The 17,711-nt window shown below is 41.6% G+C and overlaps 1 protein-coding gene across 2 annotated transcripts in view; it reads left to right on the top strand.

Annotated features, from left to right (window-relative positions):
- Lifr (LIF receptor subunit alpha) overlaps positions 1 to 17,711 on the top strand; it is a 113,183-nt gene that overhangs the window by 6,691 nt on the left and 88,781 nt on the right. The window contains exon 2 of one of the 2 annotated variants that reach the window (XM_076916141.1): positions 4,432 to 4,466. The exons of the other annotated variant lie outside the window; for it this stretch is intronic. The gene's annotated coding sequence lies outside the window, so the exon portion shown is untranslated. The remainder of the gene's footprint in view (positions 1 to 4,431; positions 4,467 to 17,711) is intronic. 2 annotated transcript variants of the gene reach the window in all.

Genomic DNA, 17,711 nt, shown 5'->3' with positions numbered 1-17,711 from the left:
TGTACATGGCCTAGTTTACCTAACAGGACCAGTTCCATTCATTTTTCTGTAAATGGCAAATAATCATTCTTCACAGCTGAGTTGTGCATATATATGCTACATTATTTTATCTAGGCTAATTCCTTAAGTTGCCAACTGTTAACAGAGCCACAGGGAACATGGGTGTGTAGCTATCTCTAACAATTCTGATAACCAGAATTTGATTCACAGGTCTTGCATGGTGGAAGGAAAGAACCAACTCCCAAAAGTTGTCCTCTGGTGTCCACACATGCACCAGGGCACAACCCTTTTGCAACAAACACACAGAATATATAAATATAATAATTGTTATCCAAAGGAACTAAAGTCACATTAGAATTTAAATCTTCTGCTATATTTGTTTTTTATAGTTTTTTTTTAAATCCAAGTAAAATTTAGATATCTTAATAAAAGCTCTGACCAGATGTAGAAAACGTATTGAAAAAAAAAAAAGTAGAGGAGAGAAATGGGATTTACTTGGAACTGAAATATGTCTTTTCTCTTGCTGAAACATTGACTTTTATGGGGCTTTTTAATAGTGAGGTAGGTAACCACTCCCGGGAATATACCCAAGGAAATCTAGGTCAGAATGTTAGTGATACCTACACATCCATGTTCCCCATGGCCCTGTTAACACTGGGCAAGTTAGCAAAGATGGAAAAAAATGTGGTATATAAGTACAACTCAGCTGTGAAAGAAGGATGATACTTGTTATCTATAGGAAATCGGATGGAACGGATCCTGTTGGGTGAAATAAGCCATGTTCAGAAAGACAAAGACCACAGCTTCTCTCATTTACAGAGCCCAGGTTTTATATAAATACTGAGACTGGGTGTGGGAAGAGAGAGAGAGAGAGAGAGAGAGAGAGAGAGAGAGAGAGAGAGAGAGAGACATAGCAGATGAGAGGACATGGGTTGACTATGGTCAAAACTTCTATGTCTGGTTGAAGCCACCACCATGTACAATGGTGTCTATCAATTACCAGGATGTTTAAACCCTACGGAATGATGGTGTAGTCCTATATATCACACCAAGAGAAGCTGTCTCTGTGTTAAGGGTGTTTCCTCCCAGTGCTTTCCCTTTCTCAGTCTGTTTACAATCTCTTTTTTCTGGGAGCGGGAACCCAACTAGAGGAAACTGCGTAACTGGGAAGCCTTGACAATTTTCCTTTCAGGGAACAGACGCTTGCCTTCCAGCCTAGAACTTTGTACCTGGGTCACTTTGGACTAGTGTCTTTTTCCTCAGAACCTCAGTCTACTCATCTGTACTCAGATGCTGACATCTGGTTAACACTGCCAGCACTCAAGTGGGCAATGGGGATTTCTTAGTAGGAAAGCTTTGCCTGCAACCTCCACTTGCAAAAAAAAAAGTCACTTGTACGCAATACTGCTTTAGATGAAAAGTAAAACGAGCCCTGGGTGTGGAAATGGGTCAGGAAAAACAGATTTCCTCAGATGGGGAGATGGCTTGGTCACTGATGTGCTGGCCACACAACCATGAGGACCTGAGTTTGAATCCCCAACACTCACATAAAAACTATGTGACCCTAGAATCCTAGCACTGGGGAGGTGGAAGCAGAAAGATTCCTGGAGTGTCCTGGCTAGAGAGTCTTGCTGAATGCGTAGGGTTAAATTTCCATGGCAGAAAGAAAGGAAGAAAGAGTGGAAGGGAGGGAGGAAGGGAGGGAGGGAGGGAGAGAGGAAGCTAAACAGAAAAATATTCAACATTCTGGCCCCCATAAGTAGGTGTGCACCTGTACACACACACACACACACACACACACACACACACACGCACACACACACACAGAGGAGGGAACAGATTCCAGTTCTACCATAGCTACTACAAAAGAGCAGGATTCCTGGAAACCCTAGTGTGGGTACACAATCTTTGGTCTGGTCCTTCGGTGGATCTGGTAGTGAGAAAGAGGCTGGGGGCATGAAGTTGCTCAGACTAGAAGATGGTGTAAGTCTGTGGATTAAGAGAAAAAATGGCAGGAAAGAATCAAGCTCCTATGTTTAAAATGTCAGTCACTTTAAAGTGTTTTCAGGTAAAGTTACTTAATTTCTCATGATTAAATTTCTCAAAACCTCTGGGTATTCTTTTCTTCCCACATACTCACTGCCACCATCAACCTTAATGGCTTTGCTTTGTCTTTAAGATAAAGCCCAGAGCCTAGTCTGTTCTTCTCTCACAAGTCTTATTCCCCATTGCTTCTCTTAGCTATAGACAATAGCTCTTGATTCAGCCCTTCAGAGGAGTCACCTGACACCATGATCTCCAGTCTCACTCCTCCTCCTCCTGGGAGGATTTTCACTAGGTCCACAGTACCAAGTCTTCTTTGCTTGAGAGCTCTTTGGGTGCGAGTGTGGTATTTGTAAAGTGGATATGTGTTTGTATGGATGTTTGTGGATGTGTATGGATGTGTATATGTGTGTGGATGTCTGGATGTCTATAGATGTGTGTGGATGTGTGTAGATATGTGTATGTGTGTGTGTGTGTGTGTGTGTGTGTGTGTGTGTTTGTATTTGTGTGGATGTGTGTGGATGAACTTAGTTTCTTGCCTAGCAAGCAATGTATCAGCTGTGTGGGCTTCTTAGTTCTTGCCTTTCTAACTCTTCTCCACCCCCCATTATTTATTTATTTATTCATTCATTCATTCATTCATTCATTCACTTTACATCCTGGTTATGGTGATTTACCCATCCTCATCTCCCAGCCCCAGCCTCACACATCCCTCTCCCAATTACCCACTCTGAGGAGAAGGGGAAGCCCCCCTTGGGTACCAGCCTGCCTGCCCTGGGACATCAAGTTGAAGTAGGACTAAGTGCATCCTCTCCCACTGAGATCCAAGCAGTCAGTCCAGCTAGGGGAAAAGAATCCAAAGGCAGGCAACAGAGTCAGAGACAGCCCCTGCTCCAACTGTTAGGGGACCCACACGAAGACCAAGCTGCACATCTGCTATATATGTGTAGGGGTCAGTCTATATGCACGCTCTTTGGTTGATATTTTGGTCTCTGTGAGGCCTCAATGGGCCCAGGTTAGTTGACTCTGTAGGTCTTCTTATGGTGTCCTCGACTCCTCCAGCTCGCTCAATTCTATTTCTCACTCTTCCACAGGCTCCCAGGCTCTGCCTGATGTTTAAGCTGTGGGTCGCTGTATCCATTCCCATCTGCTGCTGGAAAAAGCCTCTCAGGAGGCAGTTATGCAAGCATAGCAGAGTATCATTAGTAGTGTCAGGCGTTGGCTTTCTTCCATGGGGCAGTTTTCAAGTTGGGCCAGTCATTGATTGGCGGTTCCCTCCACCTGTGTTCCATCTTTATCCCTGCATATCGTGTAGGCGGGGCAAATTTTGGGTAGAAGGTTTTGTGGATAGGTTGATGTTCCACTCTGTCAACTGGAAGTCCCGCCTGGCTAAAGGAGGTGGCCACTTCAGGCTCCAGATTCCCCTCTAAAGCTCTCAATAGCAGACATTAGCATCTTTCCCTTTGGCCTTTTCTTCCATTCTTATCTAGGCCAGGGCCTCCTCTATGTACTTCAGTTCTCTTTAATAACTCTTACTGTGTTATAATGACACAGTATTCCATCAGACTTTGTGTGACTTCAATATCTGTAAGTAGAAGCTGGGCTTCACTGGGAATCATGAAGTCTAGGGTTTTGTGACTACATTCCCAGAGCCTGGCTTTTGGATGATCCTAGAAATCTCTAAATGTTTGAGATTCTCGCACCAGGCTCTAATATCCAAGCTCATAGACTAGTGAAGACTAACAGAGATCCTGTGTACACAGTGCTCAGAAATAACTCAGTCCTTACTGGCTGTTGCCAATGGTACAAATGTTTGCGTGATGAATGTGTTCCCTTTCTATAATACTTGGTGGGCATATTTCTAAGTGAGAAAGTTAAAGGAAGATTAATGCACTGCCTTTTGTACCCAATTCTTCTGAACTATTTGCATTTTTGATGTAGGAGGAGATAAAACAACATACCCAGTCTAAAATTGGACTCAGCACAGAACACAGCTTTGATGTAATGGGCCTGGTGTAATTGCATGTTTGCAGGAGCCTGGGGCCTGGATGTGCTCCAGGAGCAAGCATTCATAACCCATCCATCAGTCAGATGGTACCACTTGGGAAAGTTTTTGTTTTTTTAACTCAAGTATGGGCTATGTCTATAGGGTCGCGCATGATAGCACTTAGAAAGTGATTACAGAAGATATCACATAAAGTTCAACTTGCAAAGTGTAATCATGAAACCCACTTGAATGTCTTATTTAAATCTTCTACCTGAGTAACTAGGGGGCAAGTAGCCTACAACTAGAATTCTAGGGTAGAATTTTCATAAGGGGAGCCAATCTTGGTTATACAAATCTTGGTGCAATAAAGTCTATCTTATGTCATTATTTTTTTTTTATAGCTGTGAAATTGAACCTAGGACTTCATTGCATGCTGGTAAGCACTAAGCCATATCCCTGACCCTCTCTTATTTTCTTAGACAGGGGTTTGTAGTTTGAGTAGACTGGCCTTGAACTATTTGTTTGTTTTGTTTTTGATTTTCTAAATAGGGTGTCACTAAGCAGCCTATGGCTATCCCGGGACTCATTCTACAGACCAGGCTGGCCTTGAACTTAGAGACCCACCTACCTCTGGAATTACAAGTGTATAACAAGTGCCCAGTGAGGGCATCCTTGCCCCTTCAGTCCTCCTTGATCTTTCAGGCCTTCTGGGTAGCTGGGATTGCAGGTCTATGCTGCCATGCCCTGCAAAATATTGTAAACCAACGTGATTTTTTTTTTCTCAACTGAACATTCTCTTACATTATAAACTTTACTGAAAATCTAACCTAGGTAGGATAACTGGCAAAACTTCCTAGTGTTGGAAGAACTTTTGTAGTTCAAAGGAATGAAGTTATAATGTTGGTGTGTCCTTGCATGCACACTGATGTCTTAAAATGAAAGTTCCGAATTCCATTTTCTGAGCCTCACCAGAAACTGTGTGAGAGGTGGCTAATTAGAGGGCATTTTAAAATGACAAGAAAACGTGAATTCCTTCAATCTCTTTCAAACTAGTATTCATTTACTCTGGTAGCCCACAACCTTGGCCTGATGAAGCCTCCATCGGCAGATTTAGATAAGAAGGGGATATGTTTGATGATAGAAGACACAAATAGCTATGGCTTCAGCAAGCAGAGACTGTCTTTGACATAGTATGGAAAGGGAAAGATGGTTGCAAGCATTGTTATAGATCTTGGTTAAGCCTAGCTCTCTGCTGTGCCTTCCACAGTGTCCAGTCTTGCAGTTTGCTTCCAGATACTTGCTCCAGATGATCCTGCCTCATTAAGACAGAAAGTAAAAGGCTTATGCCAGAGCCATTGGACACATATCTATAGTCATTGTGGGTGACAAAGTGAATATTTAGCTGCTTGGTGAGGAAAGGGGAGTTATGTTGGACATATACTCAACAGTGAGGCTATATCTGCCTTGGTGCTTGGTACAACCATACTCTCCTGTTTGCAGATGGGAGGTTTAATAAAGGGCTGGTTGAACTGAATGAATCAAACTTGCTATCTTGGTAGAGACTAGATGAATAAGAGAATTAACAGGCTCTCCTGGGGACTTCTAATCCACAATGGATCCGCTAGGTAGAGATCTCATGGGAACTGTGTTGCTATGTTGAATCAGGTAGACAGCCATTGTAAGGCCAACTAGATGCAGAAGGATAAGAGTGATTGAGTGACCGTCTGTGTGACCATGTCCCTGTTCTTTGGAATGACCCAGGCCTTCCTGTCTATGTTGGCACAGAACCTGTCTACCAAGTTGGAACAGGATCTGAAAATCCACATCCATTTTCAGGGGTCACCATGGCATTTCTTCTTCTGCCCCTAATGGGAAGCACATTGACTGTTTGGAGTCCTTATGTGCTTAAACTATGAATTTTAAGTAAAGGCTATGATAAAAAACAACCTTCAAACATGACCCTGGCAAAAGTCAGTAGCCTTGTTTATTCTGGCCATGTCCCTGATGTGATCCAGGGCTCTGAGAAGGTTTATTTTAATTCCAACCTCTTTCACCCTTTCTGTCTCTGACACTCATGATCTCTTACATAACATGTAGCAGTTACCAACTGGACTTTTCCTTCTTGAGATAATTAAATAAAGCCATTTGCACTTGGCTTCCTTTCTTTTAGACAATTCTGGTTACATCAGCATGTGGAATAGTTTCTGTAAGATATATAACTTAAAATTCTCCTGGAGCTGTAGATCTGAGTGACACGTTTGCTTTTCTGCACCAACAATAAGAAAATGTAAATGTTTTCTAACTTTTCCTTTGACCTCTAGTATTTATGAGATGTTGCGGATGTTTCTTGCTGTTGGGTTTTGACTGGTGTTTGTTTGTTTGTTTGTTTGTTTGTTGAGACAAAATTCCAGTCAGGCCAGCTTCCTACTATGTGGTTGAGGGCATCTTGAGCTCCCGATCTTCTAGCCTCTACCAACAGAGTTCTGGAACGACAGATAATGCACCATTGTGTCTGTCCTGGAAAAACATGTTCCTCTTAAAGGTATTTGTTTCTTCTTTTAAAATAAATTTTATTATTTATGTTTGAGGTTTGCAACATGATGTTATGCCATATATATAATGGCCATATATATAGATGGTTGCTTCAATGAAACAAACTTAGCACATTCATCATCTACAGTTCTTCTTCATAGTATGATTTATTAACAGCAGTTATCATATTGTATATCTGCTCCATTGTGTCCATTGACCTGTTTCCCCAGCACCTCCCACCTCTTCCCTAATTCCACTCCTAGTGGTGTTAACTTCAGTGTGCACTACTCATTCCTCAAACTCCATGAATAAGTGAGAGTGTGGGATATTTTATCTCTGGTTTTATATGCTTCATTTAACAGAATGTCATTCAGGTCCATCCATGCCATTGTAAATGACAGAGTCTCCTCTTTAAAGGCTGAATGTCATTTCTATAGGTCATAGTTGCTTTATATTTTCCTATTGGTGGGTATGCTGGTTGTTCATCTGTCTTGGCGATTATGAACTACATTGTAAGGAGCACAAGAATGCAGATCTTGCCATAATTTGATCACCATACATACATAAGGGGCATTGCTGGACCCCTATTTTAATTTCTTTAGGAATCACCCACTAATTTACATGATGGCTGTACCAACGAGCACCCCCACCTATACCCATTGTTCTTAGTACTTCCTTTTCTTCTTTTGCACATAAGTGCACATAAGTGTTAGCCTTTGCTAACACTTGACAGTAGCCTTCCAAACAAGTGTGAATTTGTGTCTTATAGAGGTTTGAAATTGCATTTTTCTGACAAAGAGTGTGATGTTGATGATAGTGATCACTTTTATATATATATCTTCTTTGAAGAACTGTCTGCTCAGATCCTTTGCCTTTTATTTTTAATTGATTTTTTCCTGTGTTTGTATTATAAAAGTTCTTTACAAATGTTGAATATTACCTTTGTATTGGATATGAAGTATGCAAATATTTTCCTAGTCCCTAGGTTGTCTCTTCACTATGTTAATATTTTTCTTTAGCAGTGTGTGAGCTTTTTAATTTAAGACAATCTGAGTTATTTATTTTTGCTTTTTCAGAATGATCTTTTGGTATGTTTTTTTTCCTAAACATTTTAATAAGTCTTTGTGAGAACTGGTTTGCTTCCAAAAACTCTTGTATGAAATTTATATTTGACTATTGAAATTTACATACTGAGTCTGCTAGAAGCAATCCACTTTCTACAACTCATGGAAAGTTAGCATCCATTGTATCAGATCAAAATATGCTTAAAATTATACTACAGACTACAAAATTTACCAGCAGCAAAGTTTTGACTTCAGTTTAACAGCAGGTTGATATATTAAACATTCATTGAAAATGTTACTTCAATGCTTGCCACAAGCTCCAAGTAAAGCAATTAGATTATAAAGTACATAGTGTCAGAGGACTCAAGTTCCATTAAGAAGAAACAGACACATAAACAAATACAGGTGATTCTCGGCACACAATGGGGTTATGTCCTTATAAGTGCACATTAAGATGAAAATATACACAATTCTCCAACATCATGCATTAACTACATAGCATGCGCAGAACCGCTGCTGTTGACCCTGTGATCCGTTGGGACTTGGAAGCTATGGTTCACTGCCACTGCCCTGCACTGTCATAGTACCATGCTGGATATTTCTCCTCTGGGCGGGGGGAAGGGGATCAAAGTTCAAAATTTGGAATGTGATTACTCCAGAATACTTATTGCTTTTACATCGTCATAAAGCCAAAAGCTTATTAGACAAGTAATCATAAATCTGGGATTGTCTGTTGGAAGGGACTTGTACTCTGTTGGAAGACCATTACAAAAGGACAAGAGATAACATCTACTACAAAGATTTTTTATATAAAAGGTAGCCTTGGAGCACAATTTAGGGAAGAGTAACAGGGACTGAATAGAGGCAGTCCGGATGAGGACCTGCTGGAGATGATGAGTTTGCAGTAGACTGAGTGCCTCAGCAACTTCCTGTAGTATTTTCAAAGGGGCGGGGGAAACAGTTTCCAAAACAAGGCACTGGTGATTCATTGAGATAATTTTTATGGTCTTCTCTGTTTTATAAATCCTCTGATTTATTTCCAAGTTTTAACAAACGTTGTAAGACATGATCTGTCTTCATTTGAAGAATGTATACTTATAGCCTGCGGCTATATGCATAAACAGTACCTTTTCAAGGTGTTTGCTCTTGGTACATAGCAACAGACTGAAGGGAAAATATGAAAACGACACGTATGTCTGCTGGAGTGGAGAAAAAGAAGTAACTGCCTTCCCTTCTGGCCTTTATATCTTTGACTGTCCGAATAAAGATGAACAATGTCACAAACGTTTGCTCATACAGAAAAGTGTTTCCAGCCTTGGCTGATAAAGTAACAATCCGCTTTATTCATGCATTCTGTCAACATGTTCTGAGATGCTTGGAACTGGGACGAGGGAAACCAAGAAGTGATACTTGCCCACAAGAGAGATGTAAACAGATACTCTTAGCAGAGCGTGATAAGCACTTTATTAGAAGTGGGGCCAGAACCCTGAGCAAACACAGACAAGTGAAATGACTGTGCTTGCTGGCAACAGGAAAACCTAGTGGGAACGAAGCAGCAGGAGGGAGATACAGTGGCATTTCAAACATGGGGAACTTGAGAGGATTATTATATTATTATTGCTAATTATTTCTTCTGCATCTCTGTGATAGGTTTAGATTTCCCACCCCTAATCAAAGCCAAGGTCGGGCCTGTTGACTAGCCTAGGACAATAAAATATTGCTTAAGAGAGTTTTGTGCACTTCCAAGCAAAACCTTAAAGTCTATGGAGGTGTTCCAATGCTACTCTTTCTCTCTGTTAAGGGAGAAATCCATTTCAGAAAGAGGTGGCTCAGTTTTACTCTGAGAATAAAGACTGAAGTACAGCTAAGGCAAGCCTGCAGGAAATGTGTAAATAATACAGTAGGAGCTAAACCCACACTGTTGAAGCCACATGAGAGGAGAGGATCGTTGTTATAGCAGCATGCCTCAAGAAAGCAGACTAAAAGAGACATAATAAGTACGGAGGCAGAGTACAAGGGCAGGGTATACAGTAGCTGGATACAGTAAGAAATCTGATCGTAGGCCAGGGGATAGATTTGATGTGTAATGAATAGGCAGTTAGATATAAACCAGAGGTGGTCTGTGAGTAGAATGTTAGAGGATCTTAAAGACTCCTTTCAAAACCTTGAACTTTTGTCTTTACATGGTAGAAACCTAGCAGAAGCCAAGTAGTGACATAACACGGTTTGTTTCTTAGGATGACAAATCTAACGGCAGGATAAAGAGACCAGGATGGCTGAATGAGCCAAAACATTGTTACAATATTAAAAACTACCATGGACTGCACACATACAGGTATATGTATGAACATCCCATATATGTTCACCAAAGCAATCCTGTCAATGACCCCATGAGGGAAATAGTGTAGTGTTTCTTTTAAGGTTTTTATTAACTCTTTGAGAATTTAATAGACTGCATTTAGATTACTTTCGTTCTTTGACTCTTCCCTCTATACTGTGCCTCCCTACCAACCTACAGCTTTGTATCTTCATGGCTTCCTTTTAAATAACCCATCAACTTCATCAACTGTAATTTGTGCTGCCCACAAGCTCCTGGGGATAGGAACAGCCACTGGATCTTGCTCAACCTATCAGGAGCCATACCCTTAAATAAAAATGTCTTCTCCCTCACCCAGAAGCTATTAGCTGTCCATAGCTTTACCAGTTAGGATTTGAGGCTCATTAAACCCCTTCCTCTTCCTTACACTGACTGTCTTGATCATGTGCAGGCAATGGGAGTTGCTGTGTATGTCCATGGGTGGAGTGTCCTGTCCTGTGAAGAAGACATTGTTATTGCTCTGATCTTCTCTGATACCTGTTTCATAGCATCTTTCTACCCAGCTTCCTCCAAGGCGCTGAGCCTTGGGGAAGGGATGTGATGTAGATATTCCACTTATGGCCGAGCATCCACTAACACTTCTTCTCTACACTTTAACCAGCTGTAAGTTTCTGCATTAACTACTATCTGGTGAACAAAGAAACTCCTCTAATGAGGTCTAAGGGATGCTCTAATCTGTGGATACAGAGATAAGGATGCAGAGAGCAGTTCAATGCTCTGTCCATTTACCAGAATAATAGAAGTAGTTTTGCTCCTGGGACCTCTGAGCTCCCCAACCGTGGGTTGTGTTTTCTTTCACACAGTGTGTCTAAAATTCAATCAGAGACCAATTGGTACCTCTGTAAGATTCAGGCAGCTATTACACCTGTAGACATATCTTGCCACACCAGTCTTTATTTCAGCACCCAGTGTTCACAGCTGGGGAAGGCACATGACCCCCTTCCTCTCAACTCCCAACTCTGGCAGCTGGCTAGCCAGCAGGGGAAAAGATTTCTGGTCAATATCAACTTTATCCATGTTCTGTCACCATCATAGGTGGTATATCGAGCAATAGGAACTGATCAAGTTCTGGTGGGTGAGTGGCTTATTTCTTAAGAGATGAAGAAACTGAGGCACAGAGAAATTGACTGATATTCTTCCTAAGACAAGGTTTCATTCTGTAACCTCAGGCTGACCTCAATCCTGCCTTCTGACTTAGTCATTGTTTCACTGCTTTGAAGAGACACTATGACCACAGCAACTCTTATAAAGAAAAGCATTTAATTGGGGTTGACTTACAGTGTCAGAGACCCAGTCCATTGTCTATGGTAGAGAGCATGGTGGCGTGCAGGCCAACATGGTAGCTGAGAGTTCTACATCTGAATCCACAGGCAGCAGAAAGACGGAGCTTGGCTTGGGTTTTGAAACCCCAAAGCTCCAGTTATACACTTGCTAATAGTGCCACTTCCCAGTGACCAGACATTCAAAGCTATAAGACTATTTTCATTCAACCATACTCCTGCCAAGAACTGAAATTAGAGGTGGTTCATCACCATACCTGGCTAGATGTGCACTAACTCAGCTAGGCCACAGCTAAGAAGTGGGTAGCACACTGTCCTTGTAACCTGTGTACTGTGTGTAGAGATGGAAAAGACAGTGTCAGCTCCCATGTTTTCAAGATCACACAGGCTACTGGACATGGACATATGTTGTCTATTAGGAAGGACAGACATGGAGGGACTAGAGATAATGACCATTCTTTTCTTTAAGAGGCATAGTTTGTTAGTAAAACCATGGTAACAGGAAAATGAAGAATTGTGTTTGGGAAACACTGAGGTAAAGTATGGCATCAGATGAAGGTGACCTTGGAATATGGCCACGTAGCTCAGGAGCAACAAGGAGTAGGAGACAGATCCAGCTGTGGAAGAAGGCCAGAGAGTGGATTCCCTCACTATGGCAAAGGCAGAGAGCAACCTTCGAGCATCAGGGGCAGATGTTGGAGGACCACATTACTGAAGAGAGATCTAGAAGGAAAACCCAGGGAAACTTTGCCTGAGAGACTGAGAATTTGGAACAAGACCAAGAAACTGCAGCAGAAACACTCAAAGCATCATGGAGCTAGGATGAAGAAGTGTGGGGAGGTCCTTGAGTGGAGGGGGAAAAAGCAGACTCCCAGCTCCAATGATGTCAACGGGAGACTCCAGTGGGTTTTGTGCCTGTTTATAACTACAGAGTTATTTGTGAATTTCAAAGTCAAGTTTCCCATAAATGGGGAAACAAAGGTGCACTGCGTTAATTTACGGGAATTGCCTAATTCCAAACAGAGTAATGAAAAGGATTTAAAAGTAAAATCTTTTCTGGAACTCTCACCTACCTGGAAGAACCGGCTTTTTAGATTCACCTCATCTGAGCTCTCCATTAATACTATTAAATTTCAACAACCTGTAACTAGTTAGCATAATATTAAAGATATTTGCATAGAATTCCCAGGGCTTTTTAAAGAACACCTATTGGAATACTAGATTTTGTTTGTTTGATTATTTGTTTAAAGATGTTAGTAACTGAAAGCTATGGTTTTTGATAAGATATTCTACTGGGGATGTCTCATATCCACACTTTCATGGAGAAGATAGCATTGTGTCTAATACAGAGGTTTCCCTGGATGGGGTAGCTCACATTGTTGGTGTATGTTGAGACACTGATTGAAAGTATCCAATGAAAACAGAGATGGCACATGGGGTTAGTTTTCCTTTTCTTCATTGTAAGACCAGGGCCTTTGTACTGGTTTACACACTCTAGCTTTAGAGATAATATAACGCATAACTGGCCCTACACTTATCTGGCCGATTATATTTCTCTTTAAGATATTTGCTGTTTCTTCCTGGAATGCCCTTTTCTGTAGATATATTATCTGTTCCTCCTGGTGCATTGAGCGTGACGGCCACCTGACCTGATTTGGCCAATGTAAGGTGGCCGTAGGCAACCTTTGCCATTTCTGAGTAGACACCTCAAAACTACCCATTGGCTACCTATTCTTTTTATCTTCTGCTCTAAAACTAGCTGTGTGTGGAAGGAGTTTTGGGTCTGTTTTCATCCAGAATTCTGGTACATCTAGCAATGGAAATAAGAATGCCTAAGAAAGAATCATTGGAGGTTGTCGATAATTAATATTTTGAGTCACTTGTTACCACAAGTACATTAGCCAACATTGGCTAGTACACATAGCCTCTGAATTACCTGAGCTGTTTACATTCTGTCTCAGATTTCTAAATGATGAAATGTTCTTTCTTTATACTAGGACAGCCTCGTGATTAGCTTCAACTGTTACTTGCATGTAACTTTAAGTTCTTCAAACCTTACTTTTCATGATGGTTCTTAAATGCTTTAACCTTCCTTGTAGCCCACCACCCACCAGAGGTAGTGGAAAAGAAAAGATACAGGGGTGGGGGAGTGGACCTTTTTAGAAAGGTTCTTTGGAGCAACTCCTGTCTGTGTTATCTGGAAATCAGCAGTTCAGTTCAGAGGTTAGCAGGCAGTGGCAGCTTGATCCACTTGCAAACCCTTCACAGATATACCAGCAGTCCAGTTCGGTAGAGTCAGGTAAGCAACAGCCATAATACGACCTAGCAGAGAGCCAGGCCTCAGCCTCAGCTTTAGTCAGCAGGAAGGACCCAGAGAGACGCCAGGAGAAGTTCTAGGCTGTGTCTCTCTCAGGTAAATAAAGATCACTGAGACTCACAAGCTTTGCACATGTGCCAACAAGCCAAGCTCTCTCTCAGTTGCTGTCTGTTGAGTCCTATTTATACCCTCCAAACATCACCTGTCCTCCATGTGCCTTGCCTCAGCACGGCTCTTGTTTCAGCACTGGTCTTAGAGCAAGAAACTGTAGTACACCAGCTGGAAGGTTTTTGGTGCATTTTTCTCTATGGAGTCCCAACAAATGCAGCTCAACTATGCAATGTAAGGCAGATCAATTCATGTGTGTCATTAGTAAAGTCTCGTTCATCACGTCCTTTCATGTGCTCTCTTTAGCAGAACATCCTCTCTCCTGTGTCTGCTTCAGTGTAACTTTCCTTCATGAATCTGTCGGCCTTAGCCTTTCACACCTGTGCCTGCTTTAATGAAGTGTTCCTTCACCTATTTGCCCCAGCAAAACACCGTCCAACTGACTTTCCAAGTAGACCGAGGCATCCACACTTGGTCTTCCTTCTTCATGAGCTTCATGTGGTCTGTGAGTTGAATCTTGGCTATTTCAAGCTTTTGGGCTAATATCCATTTATCAGTGAGTAAATACCATGTGTGTTCTTTTGTGATTGGGTTACCACACTCAGGATGATATTTTCTAGTTCCATCCATTTACCTAAGAATTTCTTTTCTTTTTTTTTTTTTTTTTTTTTTTTTTTTTTTTTTTGGTTTTTCGAGACAGGGTTTCTCTGTGTAGCCCTGGCTATCCTGGAACTCACTCTGTAGACCAGGCTGGCCTCGAACTCAGAAATTCGCCTGCCTCCCAAGTGCTGGGATTAAAGACGTGCGCCACCACTGCCCAGCTCTAAGAATTTCTTGAATTCATTGTTTTTAATAGCTGAGTAATACTCCATTATGTAAATGTATCACATTTTTTGTATCCATTCCTCTGTTGAAGGACATCTGGGTTCTTTCCAGCTTCTGGCTATTATAAATAAGGCTGCTATGAACATAGTGGAACATGTGTCCTTGTTATATGTTGGAGCATCTTCTGGGTATATGCCAAGGAGTGGTATATCTGGGTCCTCAGGTAATGCTATGTCCAATTTTCTGAGGAACCACCAGACTGATTTCCAGCTTGCAATTCCACCAACAATGGAGGAGTGTTCCTCTTTCTCCACATCCTTGCCAGCATCTACTATCACCTCAGTTTTTGATCTTAGCCATTCTGACTGGTGTGAGGTGGTATCTCAGGGTGGTTTGATTTGCATTTCCCTGATGACTAAGGATGTTGAGCATTTCTTAAGGTGCTTCTCAGCCATTTGAGTTTCCTCAGTTGAAAATAAGGAACTGTTGTACATGTCTTTCTTCCCGCTGGTCGGGAGCTCGGGGCGTCACAATTGGTGGCCCGTACGGGGAACCTGTCTCGTTAAAGAGCAGGTTCAAGGATAGAGTTCCAGAACCTTCAAGCAATCAGGGCAAGCGCTTGGTAAGTGACCGGTAAGTGTGGTCCAATTCCTTTTTCAAGCTCTCGGAAGGAGACGATTAAGGTTTGCAGTGAAGCGGCAGCAGTAAGAGAAAGGGAAAGTGAAAGTATAAGTTCCTGGTTTTGGGACGAGTATGGAAACTTTGGTGTATGTGTATTTCTGCTCGGCAGCTCTGTGTATGTGTGTCTGTGTATGTGTGTGTGTGTGTGTGTGTCTTGGTGAGAGAGAGAGGGAGAGAGAGAATCTTGACACAGGCAGCATACCAAATATAGTATGATTTAAAGTCTAATTCAGACCAGGGATTATTTTAAGTCCAATTTACATAACACTGGGTTTTAATTGTGTCACAGAAAAAAAGAAGTGCATTTACAATAATACCAACTTTCCTCCTTTTAAGATGGCACATATTTAAACACTTAGAAGAATTTATATCAGGAAGTTTGGGTTGAAAAAAGGGGCAGGGATTTCAGAAGACCTATAAAACAAGTCAACATGAAAACATGTTAATTTGATCTACCATGTCCTCTGAAAGCCTAGTTGCATTGTTAATTTTTAGAAACAGTTTTTCTGAAAAGTTTGAGTAGAGAGTGAATACCCCTGAAGTATCTGTATAGTTTAGTTTTCAGCTCATTTAAAAAGGTAAAATTTTAAAGGTGCAGGGACATAGTTTTCTGAATAGATTTTGAAGAAATGTAACTATTCTTTGAGAATTACTGGAGTTACTAACATACTCTAGTACAGCTTATAATGTTCCTCTTATAAAAGCAAAGGAAATTGAAAACAACTTGATTCTGTATCAAGAATCATATTTTCCTATTAAAAGTGGCAATTTCATGATAGATGCAGATGTCTCTACTTTGTTCTAAGTCATGAGGTGATTTGGTTTCCTTTATAGCAGTTGGATTTTGAAGATGCGATGAGAATTTTTTGATAATGTAGTACAAAAAAAAAACACCAGCAACCTATGATAAGACTGCCTTTTTGTGCACTACTGAACTGGTTAAGCCAATGTGATCTTCTGTGGTGAGCTCTTAAGAAATAGGTGTCTTTGATGGAAACTTGGTAGGCCTTTAACAGCAGTGGTGCTAATGAGCACTGCTGTAATAAAGTCACCATTATTTTCTATGAAACATCTGAACATTTTCAAAAGGCGTATGAGGGCATTATTTTGAGCATCTATTTTGAGGTGATGTTTTAAACATTTTAATTTTCAATCCAACCTTTCTCTTTCACTTTTTTTTAATTCCATTGTTGTTCATCTATTGTGGCTCAAGCTTTGGAATCAAAGAGTTGATTTAGTGCAGGAAACTGAGTGGTTTGTGTGTTACTTCAATCCCTTATGATAATATCTCTCGAGCAGCTAACTTGTCTAAAGCTCTGTCTCAACAGCCAGCAGGCAATTGGTCCCGAGGGTTTGACTCCCCGATGCAAGACCATCATTAATTCTACCCGAGTTGATATGTCACTGGCATCCGGACTATCCTCGTGGATCCTTCAAGCAGTTTATCATTTGAAGGAATGGGCGAGAATAGGGGTGCTGGCTTTTGTCCTAATGGCAACCAGTGCGTTGTGTCTGCTCTGCATATGCCATATGGTGAGAGCCAGACGTAGGGATATGGCCTTGGTAGTCCGAGCTTTCAATGCCCTTGATGAAGGAGTGTCACCACAGGCGTGGTTGGCCGGTGTTAAGCTTTAAACATTCCCAGTATTTGTCGGAACAGCCCTTGCACCCCTAGGACTTTTGAGGTCCATTGCACAGGGAAGGGTGTTCTGATACATTTGGTGCCACAGCTCTTGCACACTGGAGGGTTTAACCCATTGCACCCAGGAGAGTGTGGTACTTATTTTTTGCTTGCCAGTTCTTGATCGCTGGACTCCTAATGAAGAGTCTTGCTTGATCGTACTGTGTCTGCAACAAAATAAAAAAGCGGGAATTGTGAAGAGCCACACCGACACCGTGCGCCCTAAAGATGGCGCCTGTCGGATGCGCCAGAGCAGTACAACTCCTGGCTGGGCGGAGAGATGGGAGGACTTAGCAATCGCCTGACCTGACGTTGCTAGGCCTGAGCCTATGGCTTGCAGTGGCGTGATGTGGCGTGCTGGGACGTCATTTCAGGGATATAAGGCTCACCCTAGGAGGAGGAGGGAGCCATCAGATCGCCCCGGGGCTCACCCATTTCTTTCAAGGCCTGAGTAAATTGCAGTTGGAAGGAACTGTTGTGAGTGTCTTTCTTCCCACTGGTCGGGAGCGCGGCGCGTCACACTGTACCCCATTTTTAATAGGGTTATTTGGTTGTCTGGAGTCTAATTTCTTGAGTTCTTTGTACATATTGGATATTAGCCAAGCCTATTTGATCATGATGGATGATTGTTTTGATGAGTTCTTAGATTCGGTTTGCGAGAATTTTATTGAGTATTTTTGCATCAATATTCATAAGAGAGATTGGTCTGAAGTTCTCTTTTTTTGTTGGGTCTTTGTGAGGTTTAGGTATGAGTGTGATTGTAGCTTCATAGAATGAATTGGGTAGTGTTCCTTCTGTTTCTAATCTGTGGAATAG

This window comes from Arvicanthis niloticus, chromosome 19 (assembly GCF_011762505.2).
Source record: "Arvicanthis niloticus isolate mArvNil1 chromosome 19, mArvNil1.pat.X, whole genome shotgun sequence".
Lineage (NCBI taxonomy): Eukaryota > Metazoa > Chordata > Mammalia > Rodentia > Muridae > Arvicanthis > Arvicanthis niloticus.
The sequence above is the reverse complement of the archived record's forward strand: the minus strand, read 5'-3'. Positions and strand labels throughout refer to the sequence as shown.